This window comes from Hibiscus syriacus, unplaced genomic scaffold (genome assembly GCF_006381635.1).
Source record: "Hibiscus syriacus cultivar Baekdansim isolate YM2019G1 unplaced genomic scaffold, ASM638163v2 tig00110450_pilon, whole genome shotgun sequence".
Lineage (NCBI taxonomy): Eukaryota > Viridiplantae > Streptophyta > Magnoliopsida > Malvales > Malvaceae > Hibiscus > Hibiscus syriacus.
Window position 1 is genome coordinate 6,468,543 of NW_024062743.1, and position 17,680 is coordinate 6,486,222.

Genomic DNA, 17,680 nt, shown 5'->3' on the forward strand with positions numbered 1-17,680 from the left:
GAAGCTTGCATGTCAATTAAGCCTAAAAGTGTATTTTAGTGGGAATTAGTGGTACATATATGTTTAGTTCCCAATTTAGTGTTTATTCATATATTAGATTATCATTATATCAATTGATTTAGTAATAAATAAACAAAAGTTTAGCTTATTTATCTCTAGTAATTGAATTGAATGAGATTAAAGTAGAAAAATGTTGTAACAAGAAACACACTATCCCACATTGAATGGGAAATACCATTGGCTTGGGTATTTATAGTGTGCATTCTTTCATCCCTTGTTGAGTGATAGAGAACAAGGGTAATCTTTCGCGTTGCTGCCGCCACTATCTATCCGTCTTATCTCATGCTCGTGGATGTGATCGTGGTTGAGGTTGAGGTAATACATGTTGAATTAGAGAAAATCCTAAAATTTTCTTAGCATAAAAACTTGTAAAAGAATTGTGTCTGATATGTATAGGTTGCAATGGTCTGAATTATTTAAATTACAGAGGGTAACAACTGATTAAGTAGGTGTTAATCGTTTTGATTTCTAAAAATTAAATCTATAACAACTATTTTCTAGAATTAAGTGTTTTTGAAACACTAGTGAACTTGGACGAGTATCATGCTATGTTTTGAATGTTTTATCAAGCCGATTATAGGGTAAATGCAAGAGTTACGAATATAAATGCATTAGTTAAAAATGGTTGGATTTTAAATTTTTGAACCTGGACTGATTGAGGCCAAGTTCACTAGTTGTGATAACAGCTTCCAAACAAAGGATTAATTCATAAATTAATCAGAAATAATTTGATGCACAGACCATTTTGCTCCTAACACACAACCTATAAATAGAGAAGTTTTGAATGCTTCTCAGCTCTCGCATCAATCTCAATACATTCAAAGCTTCCTGAAGCTTTCAGAGTTCCTTTGGTGATTCAAAAGAGCAGTATTACTGGCAGTCCACTCCAGTTTTGGTTGTACAAAATCTCGGAGCTACTGTGTTAACCTCGGGGGACAATATGCCTAAAGCAACTATTCCACACATCGGGGAGAATTTGTTTCTAAGGTAGTGGTTTTCACTACGACACCATTTCAGTTGATTCGATCGTTCTTTATTATTTATTTATCCTATCAGTGTTAACGTGTAAATTTTACATTATACATTTCCAACAATTTAGAAACTAATTCATTATTGTAAAATGTAGGCACCACTGAGTAAGTGGAACCTTGACTTGTCCAAACTCGATACACTCGATGACTCCAATACCGAAGGTGGTCCCAAAGGATTCTAATATTCTTTGAGGAACTTGATCTCGATTATGTGTTGTTGAAGCCACCACCACCTACTCTGGGGACTACTCCAGCTACAACTGCTACTGTTGGTGATGACACACGTATGATGTCATTGTAATTTTTTGACGCTGCTGCTACTTTTGTCACTACTGTGGAGAAGTATGAAAAGGATAACAAGACGGTACGAGGCCATCTGTTGAACCATATGTAAAACAAGCTCTTTGATATGTTCCTCAAAGAAAAGAATGCCGAGGTCATATGGGATACGCTCGAGAAAAAGTACGGCGCTGATGATACGGGCATCAAGAAGTACATCGTGGGCGTGTAAATGAGGTTCCATATGAATGATGACAAACCGATTATAGACCAAGTTCATGATTATGAAAATTTGGTCTCCGAAATCCTTGTTGAATAAATGCAGGTGTGCAAGGTGTTTCAAGCCGACGTTCTGATCGAGAAGCTCCCCAAGTCTTGGTTCAATTACTACAACTCCCTCAAACATAAAAAGATGAACATTTCACTTGAGAAGCTAGTGGACGACATGAAAACAGAAGAGGCTAATTGGTTAAAGGATAAGGTTACTAACTCTATCAGTAATTTATCCTTTAAAGCTAACATGGTTGAATCTGGTGTTGCCTCAGGGCCTAAGTATAAAAGGACCACAAAAAAGGGAATCAAAACAAAAAGATCGAGGTTGAAGGCAAATCCATCAAGTGTTATGTATGCGTTCAAGTCCACAAAGCTTACCGGTGTTAACACCGTTTCGACCGTCAGAATGAGAACAAACCATAGCTGAACGTTACAGATAACAATGTTGATGTCATCGCAACGGTGGTTTCAAAGGTGAATCTTGTTGATAACAATGTTGAGTGGGTCGTTGACACTAGCACTTCTAGATATTTCTGCTCAACGAGGGAGTTTTTCACTGAGTTCGAGGATGGAGACGAAGGTGAACCTGTGTACATGGGGAACTCTAGCAGCTCTGAAGTACTGGGCAAAGGCAAGATTTTACTCAAGCTGACTTTTGGTAAAACTTTAACCCTGAATAATATCCTCTATGTACCTACCCTACTTAAAAATTTAGTAAGTGGCAGACTTTTGAATAAGGCAGTAATTAAGTTAGATTTTTAGGCAGATAAACTTGTACTTTCTGGAAATGGTGATTATATTGGGAAAGGTTTTTAAACAGGTTTTTATTTGTCATATAAACTAAACTGAATGAAAATAAAGCTACCACTTCGGCTTACACTGTTGAATCTGTTGATATGTGGCATGTTAAATTATGACATGTGAATATTTAATCTTTAAAGAAACTGATAAAAATGAATATTCTGCCAAAACTATACATAACTAGCTTTAACATATGTGATATTTGTGTATAAGCCAAACATGCTAAGCTTCACTTTAAGACTTTTTCTAATAGGAAAATTGAACTGTTAGAACTTATACATATTGATCTAGTAGACTTTAGAAACACTGAAAGTAAGGGAAGAAAACACTATTGTATCACTTTTGTGGATGATTTCTCGAGATACACAAAAGTATATCTCCTTAGAACTAAAGATGAAGATGAAAACATCTTTCTTATTTATAAGGCATAAGCTGAGAATCAGATAGATAGGAGAATTAAACGAGTTAGATCCAATAGATGTGGTGAATACGGATCAAATTTTTTAAAAGAGGTGTGTGAGAAGAATGACATAATTCGCGAAACATTTGCTCCTTATTTTCGTCAACATAATGGTATAGTCGACAGGAAAATAGAACTTTAAAATAGATGATGAACTCATTGTTGAAAAGTGTTGGGTTGTCTGACAACATTTGGGGGGAAGCCATTCTATCAACAAATCATATTTTGAATTGAGTACCTCATAAGAAATTAGATTTTACCCCCTACGAGTTGTGGGAAAGATACCCTCCAAATTAGCAATACATGAAAGTGTGGGGATGTTTGGCTAAAGTGGGCTTCCAGACTTTAAGAAGTCCACCATCGGACCTAAAATCGTTGATGCAGTGTTTATAAGGTATGTTTTAAATAGTGTCGCATATAGATTCATATGTTTAAAAGACTACTCTATTTGTGAATCAAGGATGCCGTTTTCTTAAAAGATTCTTTTTCATTAAAGAAACCTAGATTAAATGAGGAAACACAAATAAAAAAATTATCATCTACTTCTTCTAATGTACCTGCTAGGTATTCTCAAAAAATTAAATTTGAACCTAGAATAAGTAAAAGACAAAGAATTGAAACATCGTTTGGACCAGATTTTATAACTTATTTTATTTCTTAGATAAATGATTTAGACACGCTTTCCTATCCCATATCTCAAGTGTTTCTGTTAGATAAGAATCCTAATATAAATAAAGAAGCTATACGATCGATTGATGCTAGTTTATGGAAAAATGCTATCAATGATGAACTATAATCAATAATGTCTAATCATACTTGGGAATTGGTAGACTTACCTAGAGGGTTTAAAACTATCAGCAACAAATGGGTTTTCAAAAGAAACTCAGACCAGATGGTTCTATCCAGAGATACAAAGCAAGGCTAGTCGTCAAAGGGTTCACTCAAAAATTCGGTCTAGACTTCTTCAATACCTACTCTCCAATAACAAAAATATCAATGATCCGTGCATTATTTGAATTAGCCTCCATTCACAAGTTGCAAGTACATCAAATGGATGTAAAGACTGTATTTCTGAACGGATATCAAGATAAGGAGATCTATATGGAGCAACCCCTTGGTTTTAAGGCACCTGGTATGGAAGGCAAAGTTTATAGACTCAAAAAGTCTCTTTACGACCTCAAACAAGCTCCTAAACAATGTCACAAAACTATCTTTAGTTTTGGTTTTTTTTAATGGTTTAGATGCATGCATGTATTCGAGGATGTTTGGTACTGATTGCATCATCATAAGTTTGTATGTTGATAACATGTTGATTTTCAATACTAACATTGAGTCAATTAACAAAAAAAAGATTTCATGTCTGTTAAGTTTAAAATGATCGATTTGGGAGACGTCGACGTAATCTTAGGAGTCAAAGTTACCAAAATTGAAAAGGGGTTTTCTTTAAATCAAGTTTATTATATTGAGAAAGTGTAAAAGAAATTTGACAATTTTGATGTCATCCCTAGCATACATTTCTTTAAAAATAAAGGAATTAGTGTTTCCCTAACATAATATGCTAACATAATTGGGAGCATGATGTTTTTAATGAACTATACTCGATCTTATATTTCCTATGTTGTGAGTAGACTTAGTAGATATACTTACAACCCAAGTGGTGAACATTGGATCGATCTTCGTTGCTTACTTAAGTACCTTTAGAGTACGATGGATTAGAGACTTGATTTTGTTGGCTATCATGTGGTGTTAAAAGGATTTTGTGACACCATCTGGGATTCTGATAATGATGAAGTAAGCCTAACGAGTGGGTATGTTTTTACTTTAGGTGGAGTAGCGATCTCATGAAAATTTGTAAAACAAACTTATATAGCTCGTTGCATTATGGAGTCAGAGTTTATAGCTCTTGACATAGCTGAGTAAGAAGCTGAGTGGCTCAGAAATTTATTAGTTGAAATTTCATTGTGGGGAAGATTGACTCCTCCAGTTTCCCTATTGTGTGATTCACGTGCTGCGATTAGTTTGGCTAAGAACCAAGCTTACAATGGTAAGAAGAGGCACATTCGCATAAGACATGAATCTGTTAGACACTTGATAAGAAATGAAGTACTCACTTTAGAGTATGTGACGTTGAAAAAAACCTAGAAGATCTATTTACCAAAGGGTTAAGTCAGAAATTGGTCCTAGATTCATTGAGAATGATGGGTTTAAAGCCCTGGTGGATACCCAACTTAGTTATCTAAGTTCATTATGGTTAAACAAAACCATGAAAAGACTCATAGCGTACATTTCCCTACCTATCCCTATGATGAACAATGTACATGCACAGGTTGAGCTTAATTGCTCTTAATAAATTCATAGCCCAGGTTTTGGGTGGTTTTAGTGAGAAAGACTTGATGAATTTACCGACTTTGGCTGCATATCTATTCTTAATAAGTTCATAACCTAGAGTTGAGTGGGTAATCCTAATTGACAAGGACAAATTAACTTGCCGCTAGAAAAGGTTGAGTTTTATATAAACTCTTAATGAATTCAAATCCAAAAGTTTGGATGGTCCTAGTAAGAAAGACATATTGAATGAGGTTGAATATTTATTCTTAATGGTTTCTTATCCTAGAGTTTGGGTGGTTCATTTTATAACGAACTTGAAGAAAATCACCATAACCTTTATGAGGTTGAGCTGTTGTAAAAACTCTTAATTATTTCATTGCTCGATTTAAGGGTGGTTTATATTGAGATAAATTTGATGAAATAACTACGTAAGTGAGAAGAATTATCCACCTTATATGAAAAAAGTTTGGGCAATTTTTCTAGTACACTTACTGAAATCCTGAGGTAAGATGGTGAAATATACACTTGTGTATATATATCTTACACATCGAGGACTTCGTTGGATGAAGGGGTTAGTTGTGTGTTATGAGTTTCACCCTATCTTAGAAAGTTCAAGACTAGTTTCACTTAGCTAAGATAAAGATCACTCATAATCACTATGTACTAGTTCAAGATACGTTCACTAATGCTTAACCAACTAGCTCCATTATTGCTCTTTTGTGAAGATTATATTTTGAGTTTTGGAAGAATTCTTTCGCATTAGTGGAGGAATGTTGTTAACATGAAATACACTTTCCCACATTGAGTGGGAAATACCACTGGATTGGGTATTTATAGTGTGCATTTTCCCTCCCTTGTTGAGTGATAGAGAACAAGAGGCAATCTCGCCCCGCCCCGCCCCTACCGTCCATTCGTCTCATGGTCGTGGTTCGTGGCAATACATATCCATAGAACATTTGATGTGACATAGATAATGAATAAATAGGAGTTAATATTATTCCACTTGCCTATACGATAGTAATTAGTATTTTTGGCATTAAAAAATATTTTTGGCTTGTAATTATTCCATAAAAGACTATCAATTATGCAATAAAACCGTCATGCCTAGTTATTCAAGAGAAAATATCAATAAGATACTGAACATTGTAAATATTTTTGGAATTGAAATTGTCATTCCACCCATTTCGTCGAGATAAACAAGATGCATTCTATCATAACTCGTTAATGCCAAGAAAGAAAAGTGTGAATTCTATTTTTTTTTGAAAAAAAGCGTAAGGAATTTTATGAGCATAAAAAGACTTGTTGATATTTATAGGTTGCAGTGGTCTGAGTGATTTAAATTTCAGAGAGTAACAATTGATTAATTATCAGTTAAAACATTTTTATTTTTTGAAAATTAAATCTATAACAACCAATTTCTGGAATTAAGTGTCAGTGAAACGTTGGACGAGTATCAGGCTATGTTATGAATGTTTTATTAAGTCGGTTACAGAGTAAATGCAAGAGTTGTGAATATAAATGCATGAGTTACAACCAGTTTGATTTTAAATTTTTGAACATGGACTGAATTGAGGGTAAGTTCACTCATTGTGATAACAGCTTCCAGACAAAGAATTAATTCAGATATTAATCAAAAATAAATCTTATGCACGTTGGACCATTTTCCCCCTGACGTTCAACCTATAAATAGAAAAGCTTTGCATGCTTCTCAACTCTCACATGTCTCTCAATACACTCAAAGCTTTCTAAAGCTTTAAGAGTTTCTTTGGTAATTCAGAAGAGTAGTACCACCAACCGTCCACTCTGGTTTCGGGTGTACGAAATCTCGGAGCGACCATATTAACCTCGGGGGACAATCCATGTAACCCCCTCAGACTGATACGGGTAACCCGATCCGATCCGAGAAGTCACATTAGGGCCACCGGAGCGACCCACCGTAAAATTAGTGGAAAATTTAAAAGTTTTATTAAAACATGTAAACTCATAAAATCATTTATAAGTTTAAAAATAAACTTTACCAATATTCATAAATAAAACAGATTTTCAGACTCGTATATAAAACAAAATACAACCTACATGCCCCCTAATCACATGTACTATGTAAGTAACACCGGAAGAACTCCCTTACGGATGTCGATAGATGCACAGATATGATTCTTTTAACCTGCAATGGTGAGTAATAGAGTGAGATTTGGGAAGCTCAGTAATATAATACTACTAGTTGATGCTATATGACATGTAGACAAATGGAAGCCATATAATTTCCTTATTTAATCAGACGTATACAAATTTTTGGGATAATCTGGAGTACCATTGGTAGTTCATCGGGTAGAAGCCATGAAGATATCAGTTTATAGGAAGCATTCATAGTATCACGTTTTCAAGAGTTCAAATAGGATGTCTAGTGTGTTCTAAATCAAAACTAGTGAAAATATATAGATCTTTTAAAACCATAGATGAACCCCCAACCAAACTCCATTATGCAATTCCCCAGGACTACGTCCGTAGGGCTTACCCTAAGCACATAGCAAAAGGGAGCTAACCTAAAGATATTCCTTGGGGCCTATTGGCCTACCCAAGGGTATCCTTAGATCCGTAGGGTTACCCTAAGTACACAGCAAAGGGAACCAACCTAAGGATATGCCTTGAGGCCTATGGGCCTACCCAAGGGTATCCTTAGGTCCATAGGGTTACCCTAAGCACACAGCAAAGGGAACCAACCTAAGGATATGCCTTGGGGCCTATGGCCTACCAAAGGGTAACATTAGGTCCGTAAGGTCTTACCAGCTGGATCAGAGCAGTGTCTTCATACTTCAGAATCCTATCCATATAAAAATCCAATAGAAATCAGTTTAGCCGTAAATCGTAATACCTGGATCGTGATCTAGTAATATGTCATAACCTTGATAATGAAATAAATAATATAACCAATTTCCACAAGAACACCATAAGTAGTCAAATGGTTAACCCTAGGGAGTACCTTGGGGACTAAGAGCCTACCCAAGGATCCCCTTAGTCCGTAAGAAATTTTCAGCTTGATCAGAGTTGTACCTCCTATCTATCCATATAATATCCAGTAAAATAGTTTGAGTATAATCAGTGAAACATAAAACCATGGTTCATAAACCAGTAGTTTCCATGATTCAATAAATTAGAAACAATTTATATTTTTCGATAAAAACCATAATCGTAGATCACTTACCATATTGCCATGGTTCATAAACCAGTAAATCAATACATGCGTTAAAACTCATTTCAAAACATATAAAACCATCATGTAGTACATATGGAACACACTAGAGGATCCAAGTATTTTTCAGAGGCATTTTGTAGTTATCAGTATGGATAACATGAACTTGTGCAATTTGATCGGATTACAGGAGCGAGGTCATATTGGAGAGAATCGATTACTAACCGATCTAATCATAAATTTAAGGTTGATACTTTAGAATCCCACTATATTTTCATGTGCATAAGGAAAGTGTTCAAGAATGCCCGGAGTGATTTGAGTTGATAAAGGGGAAATGAAGAATCATGACATTTATCATCCATGGCAATCGATCGGTTTATCAAATAACTTGAGATGAACAACTCCCAAAACTAATGTCTGTCGACTGGTCAATTCATTGCCCTTCCTGGGTAGTCACTCTTTAATACCTATAATTCTTGTCCATTGATTATCTTCTTAATCATCGTTGATTATATCTTAAGGAATCGAACAAATATCCCAATAATATTTATTTTTTTCCAAATTGCAACAATATCAAGTATTGTCGATGTATTCAATTCTTGGATCATAACTCATAGAGATCGTACATCATGCAAGTTCATTGGTGTTTCCAGAGTCATCCAATCACTTACTAAATTCTCAGTCATTAAAGTTATTTAGTTCAATTAGTAGTTAAATCTATCCCAATTACTTCAGAGTCTTCTTGAGTAATTTAGACGCTTCTAAGTTTCTGATACATGTTGTATTTCCGTTCAGTTCACTTTGATCATATAATACAGTCATTTTGGTATTCGTGGTTGATTTATCTCATGAATATCCACTTTTTAATATCGAATGCTCTCTAGCGTTGAGCTGAGCCGAGTACTTCTAGAATTATCATCAATCAAATCTTGAGGAGACAAACGAGCATTCAAGTGGTATTTACGCTATAAGGGTATTTTGGTTATTTCGGTGCTTAAGGTTATTTCAATCATTTCAGAGCTTGAGGATATCCAATCATTCCTAGTATTGGTGATATTATTGGGTCTTTTGCATTCTAGGGGTATTTAGATCAATTTACAAATCTAATGTATTTCAATCATTTCTTTCCATCCAATCTTATTATTTAATCCGCCCTTATCATCTATTTCAGTCTTTTCAAATAATTCTGACAAAAGAGTATCCTCGATAAATTATTCTTCATGCATTTACTTAAAACTCGGAGATTTACGTATTATAAGAAATTTTCTATATAATCGTGTGAACTTAACGATTAAACTGGTAATTCATCGATTTAGGCATAACTTCTTGAGTACTTTTCCTTTCAGGGTCAATTCGGGCTACTTTTTCCTCTCAGGGGTAATTTAGTATCTGAACTTGAAATTATTCCTTATCAACTTCTAGTATCTTGTACAAGCCATCTTAGGTTTAGAAATCAGTTACCCAGATTTTCTATGTAAAACTAGTATTTTCTATGCAAATCAGTAGTTTCGTCAGATCAATATGTCTTTACAAAGCTCTTATCCAATTTTCATGGTCAATTCTTGTCTTTTTACAATATAAGGGTATTTTTATAATTTTACCAAATCGAAGTATTCTCATAATTTATCATCCAAGTTCCTTTAATGATATAATTTATAATTTACATATCCATGGTTGATTCTTTTATCACTTAATCCTAGAACTTGAAATTTAATTCCAAATGTCCTCCAATTTCTTATTTTAGTCATTTGAGTCATATTCAGTTACCTACTTTTTACCGCATTCGTATCGAGTGTAGGAATTAATTAACTATCCAATAATTTCAAACATTTTTATTCATGCATTTACCAATAACAACAAGTTCCATAAAGCATGAAAAGATAGTAATGTATTACCTTGATTTCCGTGCCATATCGATCGATCATTTAAACTCTATTCGAACACCCTCAATCTTGAAATCAACTTCCAATAATTCCTCGGTTACAACTCAACATAAATTTAATAAAAAAAACATAGCTTAATTAAGAAAAACAGATCGAACCGAGTGATAAATCAGTGAAAAACAGTTTATCGGGTTCAAATTTGGTGAAACATACATCAAAATCGGATTAGGACGTCGAAAAACATGAAATGTGACTTTTTGAAAATTTTGACATTTTAGTCAAAGTTAACGGGTTGACTCGGTCAAAGTCAACGGGTTGACTCTGTCAAAGTTAACGAGTTGACTCATTGAGTTGACTCAGCCGAGTTAACTTAGTGCAGGTTGACTCAGTCAACTTGGCTCGGCTTGGCTCAATGGCTCGGCTTGGCTCAATGGCTCGGCTTGGCTCAGTGGCTCTGCTCAACTGGCTCACCAAGCTGCCATACGAAGCCCACTCGTAGGTGGTGGCGCGTGGGGGCGCATGCGGTATTTTACGGTGTTTGAAAAATTCCACAAAATTTCTAAAATAATTTTAAGGCATTTTGAGACACTTACCAAGCTCGGTTCACAATTTTGAACGGTGGAGAGCTCGATTCCGAAACATCAAAAACTTAAATGTCCTCACCTCCCTCACGTGCCGGTGACAACGGAGACAAAAAGGACATCGGTGGACTCGAAACGATGCAAGGAACACGATGGTGCGAGAGGTGAGGAAAACGGGTGGCCGAATTGACCTGAATCAACGGAAAGCCAAAGGAGATTGAGTTAAAACTGATGATACTTTCGATTGAGATTTACGACAAACGACGCCGATTCACGAAGAGAGGTTTGTGGGGTTTGGTTCATTGGTCGATAACGAACACGATGATGGTTTTGGATCGACGAACGGTGGCCGGACGGTGAATAGATCGGAGCTCAAAGTAGTTGACTGGGAAGAGGAAAATGGGAAAAATTATGCATAAAACATACGAATGAGAGAGTTTATAATTCTCTCCTAAAAAAAATGGTTAAATTCAGGACTGAGTCCCTGAATTTCCTACATTTCTTTAAAATTGTGTGCCAACTTTGCGATTTTACAATTTAATCTTTCATTTCTCCCAAAATACCAATTAAATCCAATACTTCATAATTTCTAAAATTTAGCCCCTAAATTGGGTTTTACAATTCTCCCCTCCTTAAAAGAATTTTGTCCTCGAAATTCATTCATATCACAGAATTGTAGAAATGGAACTTTCATCTGTTCTTTCATTCCTTTAAGTAGCTTTTACAGAAATACGGATCCTTTACTAATCATTAACTAGCTGAGTATACCCTTTCGTCATAACTCTTCCTCATTCCAATAAAAAAATCAGAACGGAAATATCCTTATGGAATCAATTCAGCCTTGGTTACGAAAATAGGCTTATAAAGCGGTAACATATCCAAATTGCATTTCTAGAGTTGGATTAAAATTTCTCAGATTAGTAACTCTCACATGGCTCGTTAGGTACTTTACAGAATTCAGATAAATGTTACTGGTATTCATTTATGCAATGGTAGAGTCCTAACGGATAGAAAATTTTGGTTTGGTCGTTACAGATAGGGACTCAACCTTGGAGTTTCAGCTTAGAGAAGTACGATGATAGTCTAGGGGCATGTACTGATCAGACATATTTTGAAATTCGACTGGCTGATCTATTTGGAAAAAAATTGACTCAAACCTAGGCTCTGATACCACTAAATATAACCCCCTCAGATCGATACTGGTACCTTGATCCAATCCGGGAAGTCACATTAGTGCTACCAGAACGACCCACCATAAAAATAACGAAAAATTTAAAAGTTTTATTAAAACATGTAAACTCATAAAATCATTTATATGTACAAAAATAAACTTTACCAATATTCAAAAATAAAACAGATTTTCAGACTCGTATATAAAACAAAATACAACCTACATGCCCCCTAATCACATGTACCATACTCTGTAAGTAACGCCGGAAGAACTCCCTTACTGATGTCGATAGATGCACAGATACGATTCTTTTAACCTACAATGGTGATTAATAGAGTGAGCTTTGGGAAGCTCAGTAATACAATACTACCAGTTGATGCTATATGACTTGCAGATAAATGGAAGCCATATAATATCCTTATTGAATCAGGCGTATACAAATTTTCGGGATAATTTGTAGTACCACTGGTAGTTCATCAGGTAGAAGCCATGAATATCTCAGTTCATAGGAAGCATTTATAGTATCACGTTTTTAGGAGGTCAAATAGGATGTCTAGTGTGTTCTAAATCAAACCAGTGAAAAGATATATATCTTTTAAAATCATAGATGAACCCCCAACCAAACTTCATTATGTAGTTCCCCGAAATTCCATCCGTAGAGCTTACCCTAAGCACATAGCAAAAGGGAGCCAACCTAAGGATATTCCTTGGGGCCTATTGGCCTACCCTATGGTATCCTTAGATCCGTAGGGTTACCCTAAGCACACAACAAAGGGAACCAACCTAAGGATATGCCTTGGGGCCTACGGGTCTACCCAAGGGTATCCTTAGGTCCTTAGGGTTACCCTAAGCACACAACAAAGGGAACCAACCTAAGGATATGCCTTGGGGCCTATGGCCTACCCAAGGGTATCCTTAGATCCGTAGGGTTACCCTAAGCACACAGCAAAGGGAACCAACCTAAGGATATGCCTTGGGGCCTATGGGCCTACCCAAGGGTATCATTCGGTCCGTAAGGTCTTACCAGCTGGATCAGAGCAGCGCCTTCATACTTCAGAATCTTATCCATATAAAAATCCAGTACAAATCAGTTTAGCCGTAAATCTTAATACCTGGATTGTGATCCAGTAATATGTCATAATCGTGATAATTAAATAAATCGTATAATCAATTTCCACCTGTACACCATAAGTAGTCAAATGATTAACCCAAGGGAGTACCTTGGGGCCTGAGAGCCTACCCAAGGATCCCCTTAGGTCCGTAAGCTTGATCAGAGTTGTACCTCCAGTATACCCATATAATATCCCAGTAAAACAGTTCGAGTATAACCAGTGAAATATAAAACCATGGTTTATAAACCAGTAGTTTCCATGATTCTATAAATCAGAAACAATTTATATTTTTTTGATAAAAACCATAATCGTAGATCACTTACCATGTTGCCATGGTTCATAAACAAGTAAATAAATACTTGCGCTCAAACTCATTTCAGAGCAAATAAAACCGTCATGTAGTACATATGGAACACACTAGAGTATCCAAGTATTTTTCAGAGGCATTTTGTAGTTATCAGTATGGATAACATGAACTTCTGCAATTTGATCAGATTATAGGAACGAGGTCCTACTGGAGAGAATCAATTACTAATTGATCTAATCAAAAATTTAAGGTTGATACTTTAGAATTCCAGTATGTTTTCATGTGCATGAGGAAAGTGTTCAAGAATGCCCGGAGTGATTTGAGTTGATAAAGGGGAAATGAAGATTCGGGACATTTACCATCCATGTCAATCGATTGGTTTATCAAATAACTTGAGCTAAACAACTCCCAGAACTAAAGTTTGTCGACAGGTCAATTCATTGCCCTTCCTGGGTATTCACTCTTTAATACCAATAATTCTTGTCCATTGATTATCTTCATAATCATCGCTGATATCTTAAGGAATCAAACAAATATCCCAATAATCTTTATTTCCTTTCCAAATTTCAACAATATCAAGTATTATCGACGTATTTGATTCTTGGTTCATAACTCATAGAGATCGTACATCAAGCAAGTTCATTGGTTTCCCAGACTCATCCAATCACTTACTAAATTCTCAGTCATTAAATTTATTTAGTTCATTTAGTAGTCAAATCTATACCAGTTACTTCAGAGTCTTCCCGAGTAATTTAGACGCTTCTGAGTTTCTAATACATGTTGTATTTTCGTTCAGTTCACTTTGGTCATATAATACATTCATTTTGGTATTTATGGTTGATTTATCTCACGAATATCCACTTTTTAATATCGAATGCTCTCTAGCATTGAGTTGAGCCGAGTACTTCTAGAATTATCATCGACCAAATCTTGAGGAGACAAACGAGCATTCAAGTGGTATTTGCGCTATAAGGTTATTTTGGTTATTTCGGTGCTTAACGTTATTTCAATCACTTCAGAGCTTGAGGATATCCAATCATTCCTGGGATTGGTGATATTCTTGGGTCTTTTGCATTCTAGGGGTATTTAGATCAATTTACAAATCTAATGTATTTCAATCATTTCCTTCCGTCCAATCTTATTATTTAATCCACCCTTATCATCTATTTTAGTATTTTCAAACAATTTTGATAAAAGAGTATCCTCGATAAATTATTCTTCATGCATTTACTCATAACTCGGAGATTTACGGATTATCAGAAATTTTCTGTATAATCGTGTGAACTTAACGATGAAACTGATAATTCATCGATTTAGGCATGACTTATTGAGTACTTTTCCTTTCAGGGTGAAATCGGGCTACTTTTTCCTATCAAGGGTAATTTCATAATTTCTTAACCATATAATTTCGTTATTAAAACTCTTAACAAAGATAATAATAATTTAGAGATTCTAGGGTTAATCGCTTACCCGAATAATATCTGAACTTAAAATTATTCCTTATCAACTTCTAGTAACTTGTACAAGCCATCTTATGTTTAGAAATCAGTTACCCAGATTTTCTATGCAAAACTAGCATTTTCTATGCACATCAGTAGTTTTCTCAGATAAAACTCTTAACAAAGATAATTATAATTTAGAGATTCTAGGGTTAATCGCTTACCCGAATAATATCTGAACTTGAAATTATTCCTTATCAACTTCTAGTATCTTGTACAAGCCATCTTAGGTTTAGAAATCAGTTACCCAGATTTTCTATGCAAAACTAGCATTTTCTATGCACATCAGTAGTTTTCTCAGATCAATATGTCTTTACAAAGCTCTTATCCAACTTTCATGGTCAATTCTTGTCTTTTTACAACATAAGTGTATTTTTGTAATTTTACCAAATCGAAGTATTCTCATAATTTATCATCCAAGTACTTTTAATGAGATAAATTATATTTACATATTCATTGTTTATTCTTTTATCACTTAATCCCAGAACTTGAAATTTAATTCCAAATGTCCTCCAATTTCTTATTTTAGTCATCTGAGTCATATTCAGTTACCTACTTTTTACCGCATTCATATCGAGTGTAGGAATTAATTAACTATCCGATAATTCCAAACATTTTTATTCATGCATTTACCAATAACAACATGTGCCATAATTCCTCGGTTACAAATCAACATAAATTAATAAAAAAAAACAGAGCTTAATTACGAAAAACAGATCGAACCGGGTGATAAATCAGTGAAAAACAATTTACCAAGTTCGAATTTGGCGAAACTAACTTCGGAATCGGACTCAAGACGTCGAAAAACATAAAATATGACTTTTCAAAAATTTTGACTTTTTGGTCAAAGTCAACGGGTTGACTCAGTTAAAGTTAACGGTCAACAGATTGACTCGTCAAAGTCAACGAGTTGACCCAGTGAATTGACTCAACCGAGTTAACTCAGTGTAAGTTGACTCAGTCAGCTTGGCTTGGCTCAACGGCTCGGCTCGGCTCAGGGCTCGGCTCAACTGGCTCACCAAGCTGCCAGACGAAGCCCACTCGTAGGGGGTGGCGCTTGGGGGCGCGTGCGGTATCGTACGGTGTTAGAAAAATTCCAAAATTTTTCTAAAATTATTTTAAGGCATTTTGAGACACTTGCCAAGCTCGGTTCACAATTTTGAACGGTGGAGATCTCGATTCCGAAACGTCAGAAACTTAAACGTCCTCACCTCCCTCACGAACACGACGGAGACAAGAAGGACATCGGTGGACTCGGAACAATGCAAGGAACACGATGGTGCGGGATGTGTCGAAAACGGGTGGTCGGATCGACCTGAATTGACGAAAAATTAACGGAGATTGAGTTAAAAGCGATGATACTTTCGATTGAGATTTACGACAAACGATGCCGATTCACGACGAGAGGTTTGAGGGGTTTTGTTCATCGGTCGATAACAAATACGATGGCGTTTCGGATCGACGAACGGTGGCAGGACGGTAAATAAATCAGAGCTCAAAGTAGTTGACCGGGAAGAGGAAAATGGGAAAAATTTTGCATCAAACATACGGAGGAGAGTTTATAATTCTCTCCTAAAGAAAAATGGTTAAATTCAGGATTGAGTCCCTGAATTTCCTACACTTCTTTAAAATGGTCTGCCAACTTTGCAATTTTACAATTTAATCCTTCATTTCTCCCAGAATACCAATTAAATCCAATACTTTATAATTTCTAAAATTTAACCCCTAAATTGGGGTGTTACAATCCACCTGAAGCAGCGATTACACACATCGGGACGAATTTGTTTCGAAGGTAATGGTTTTCACCACGACAATGTTTCAGTTGGTTCGATCATTCTTTATTATTTATTTATCTTATCAGTATTAACGCGTGAATTTTGCAGTATACATTTCCAACAAAAAAGAATCCATCTCCTTTAGGCATTCAAAGGGAGAGGAATATCGTGTTGAGTGTTAGATACAGTTGATATATCATATGATTTATAATATGTGTACGGGTAAATTAGGACTTTGGTCTTAACGAAACGTCGGAATGTCGTGCTTTTAGACTTCGATCTTGAAAAGACAGGAATATATCTTGATTTTATATCATACTAATATTTAGTGAGAAGGCGAGCTTCGAATATTTATCGGCTACTAATTAACGATTGAGCTATAAATTAACTAAGAAGAATTGCAAAGCATGTCATTTATTAATTAGTTCACATTACCTTTGTTTTATGCATGTTCAATATTTATGTGATTCATTGAGCTTCATAAATATGATGTTATATTTGTCTTGATAGAGTTGACTACCTCACTAAGTTTTCGTAAATTTACTATGTTTATTCTTCCTTCTTTGTAGGAGTTCAAAAGCATTAGATTTGAGAAGAATCGCCATAGGGATTATAAATCCTATATGATCTTCTTTTAACCTAATTATTTTTAGGGTAAATTACGTATCTAGTACTTAACCTAATATGAATTCATTAAGAATAAATCAATTTAATTTTTTTTCTTGTAGATGAGTTCGTAAAATCATTCTCAGTACACTTACCATACCATATGAGTATTGAGAAGGACTTAAAAAATAGAATAAAGCCTAATTAATTATGGTATTTATGTCAAATCATGACTTAAAATTAAAAAAAGTTGCATAAAATGTATGATATCAATACCTAGGCATCAATACTCACCTACTTAAATAAAATTTCTTAAACCCCAAG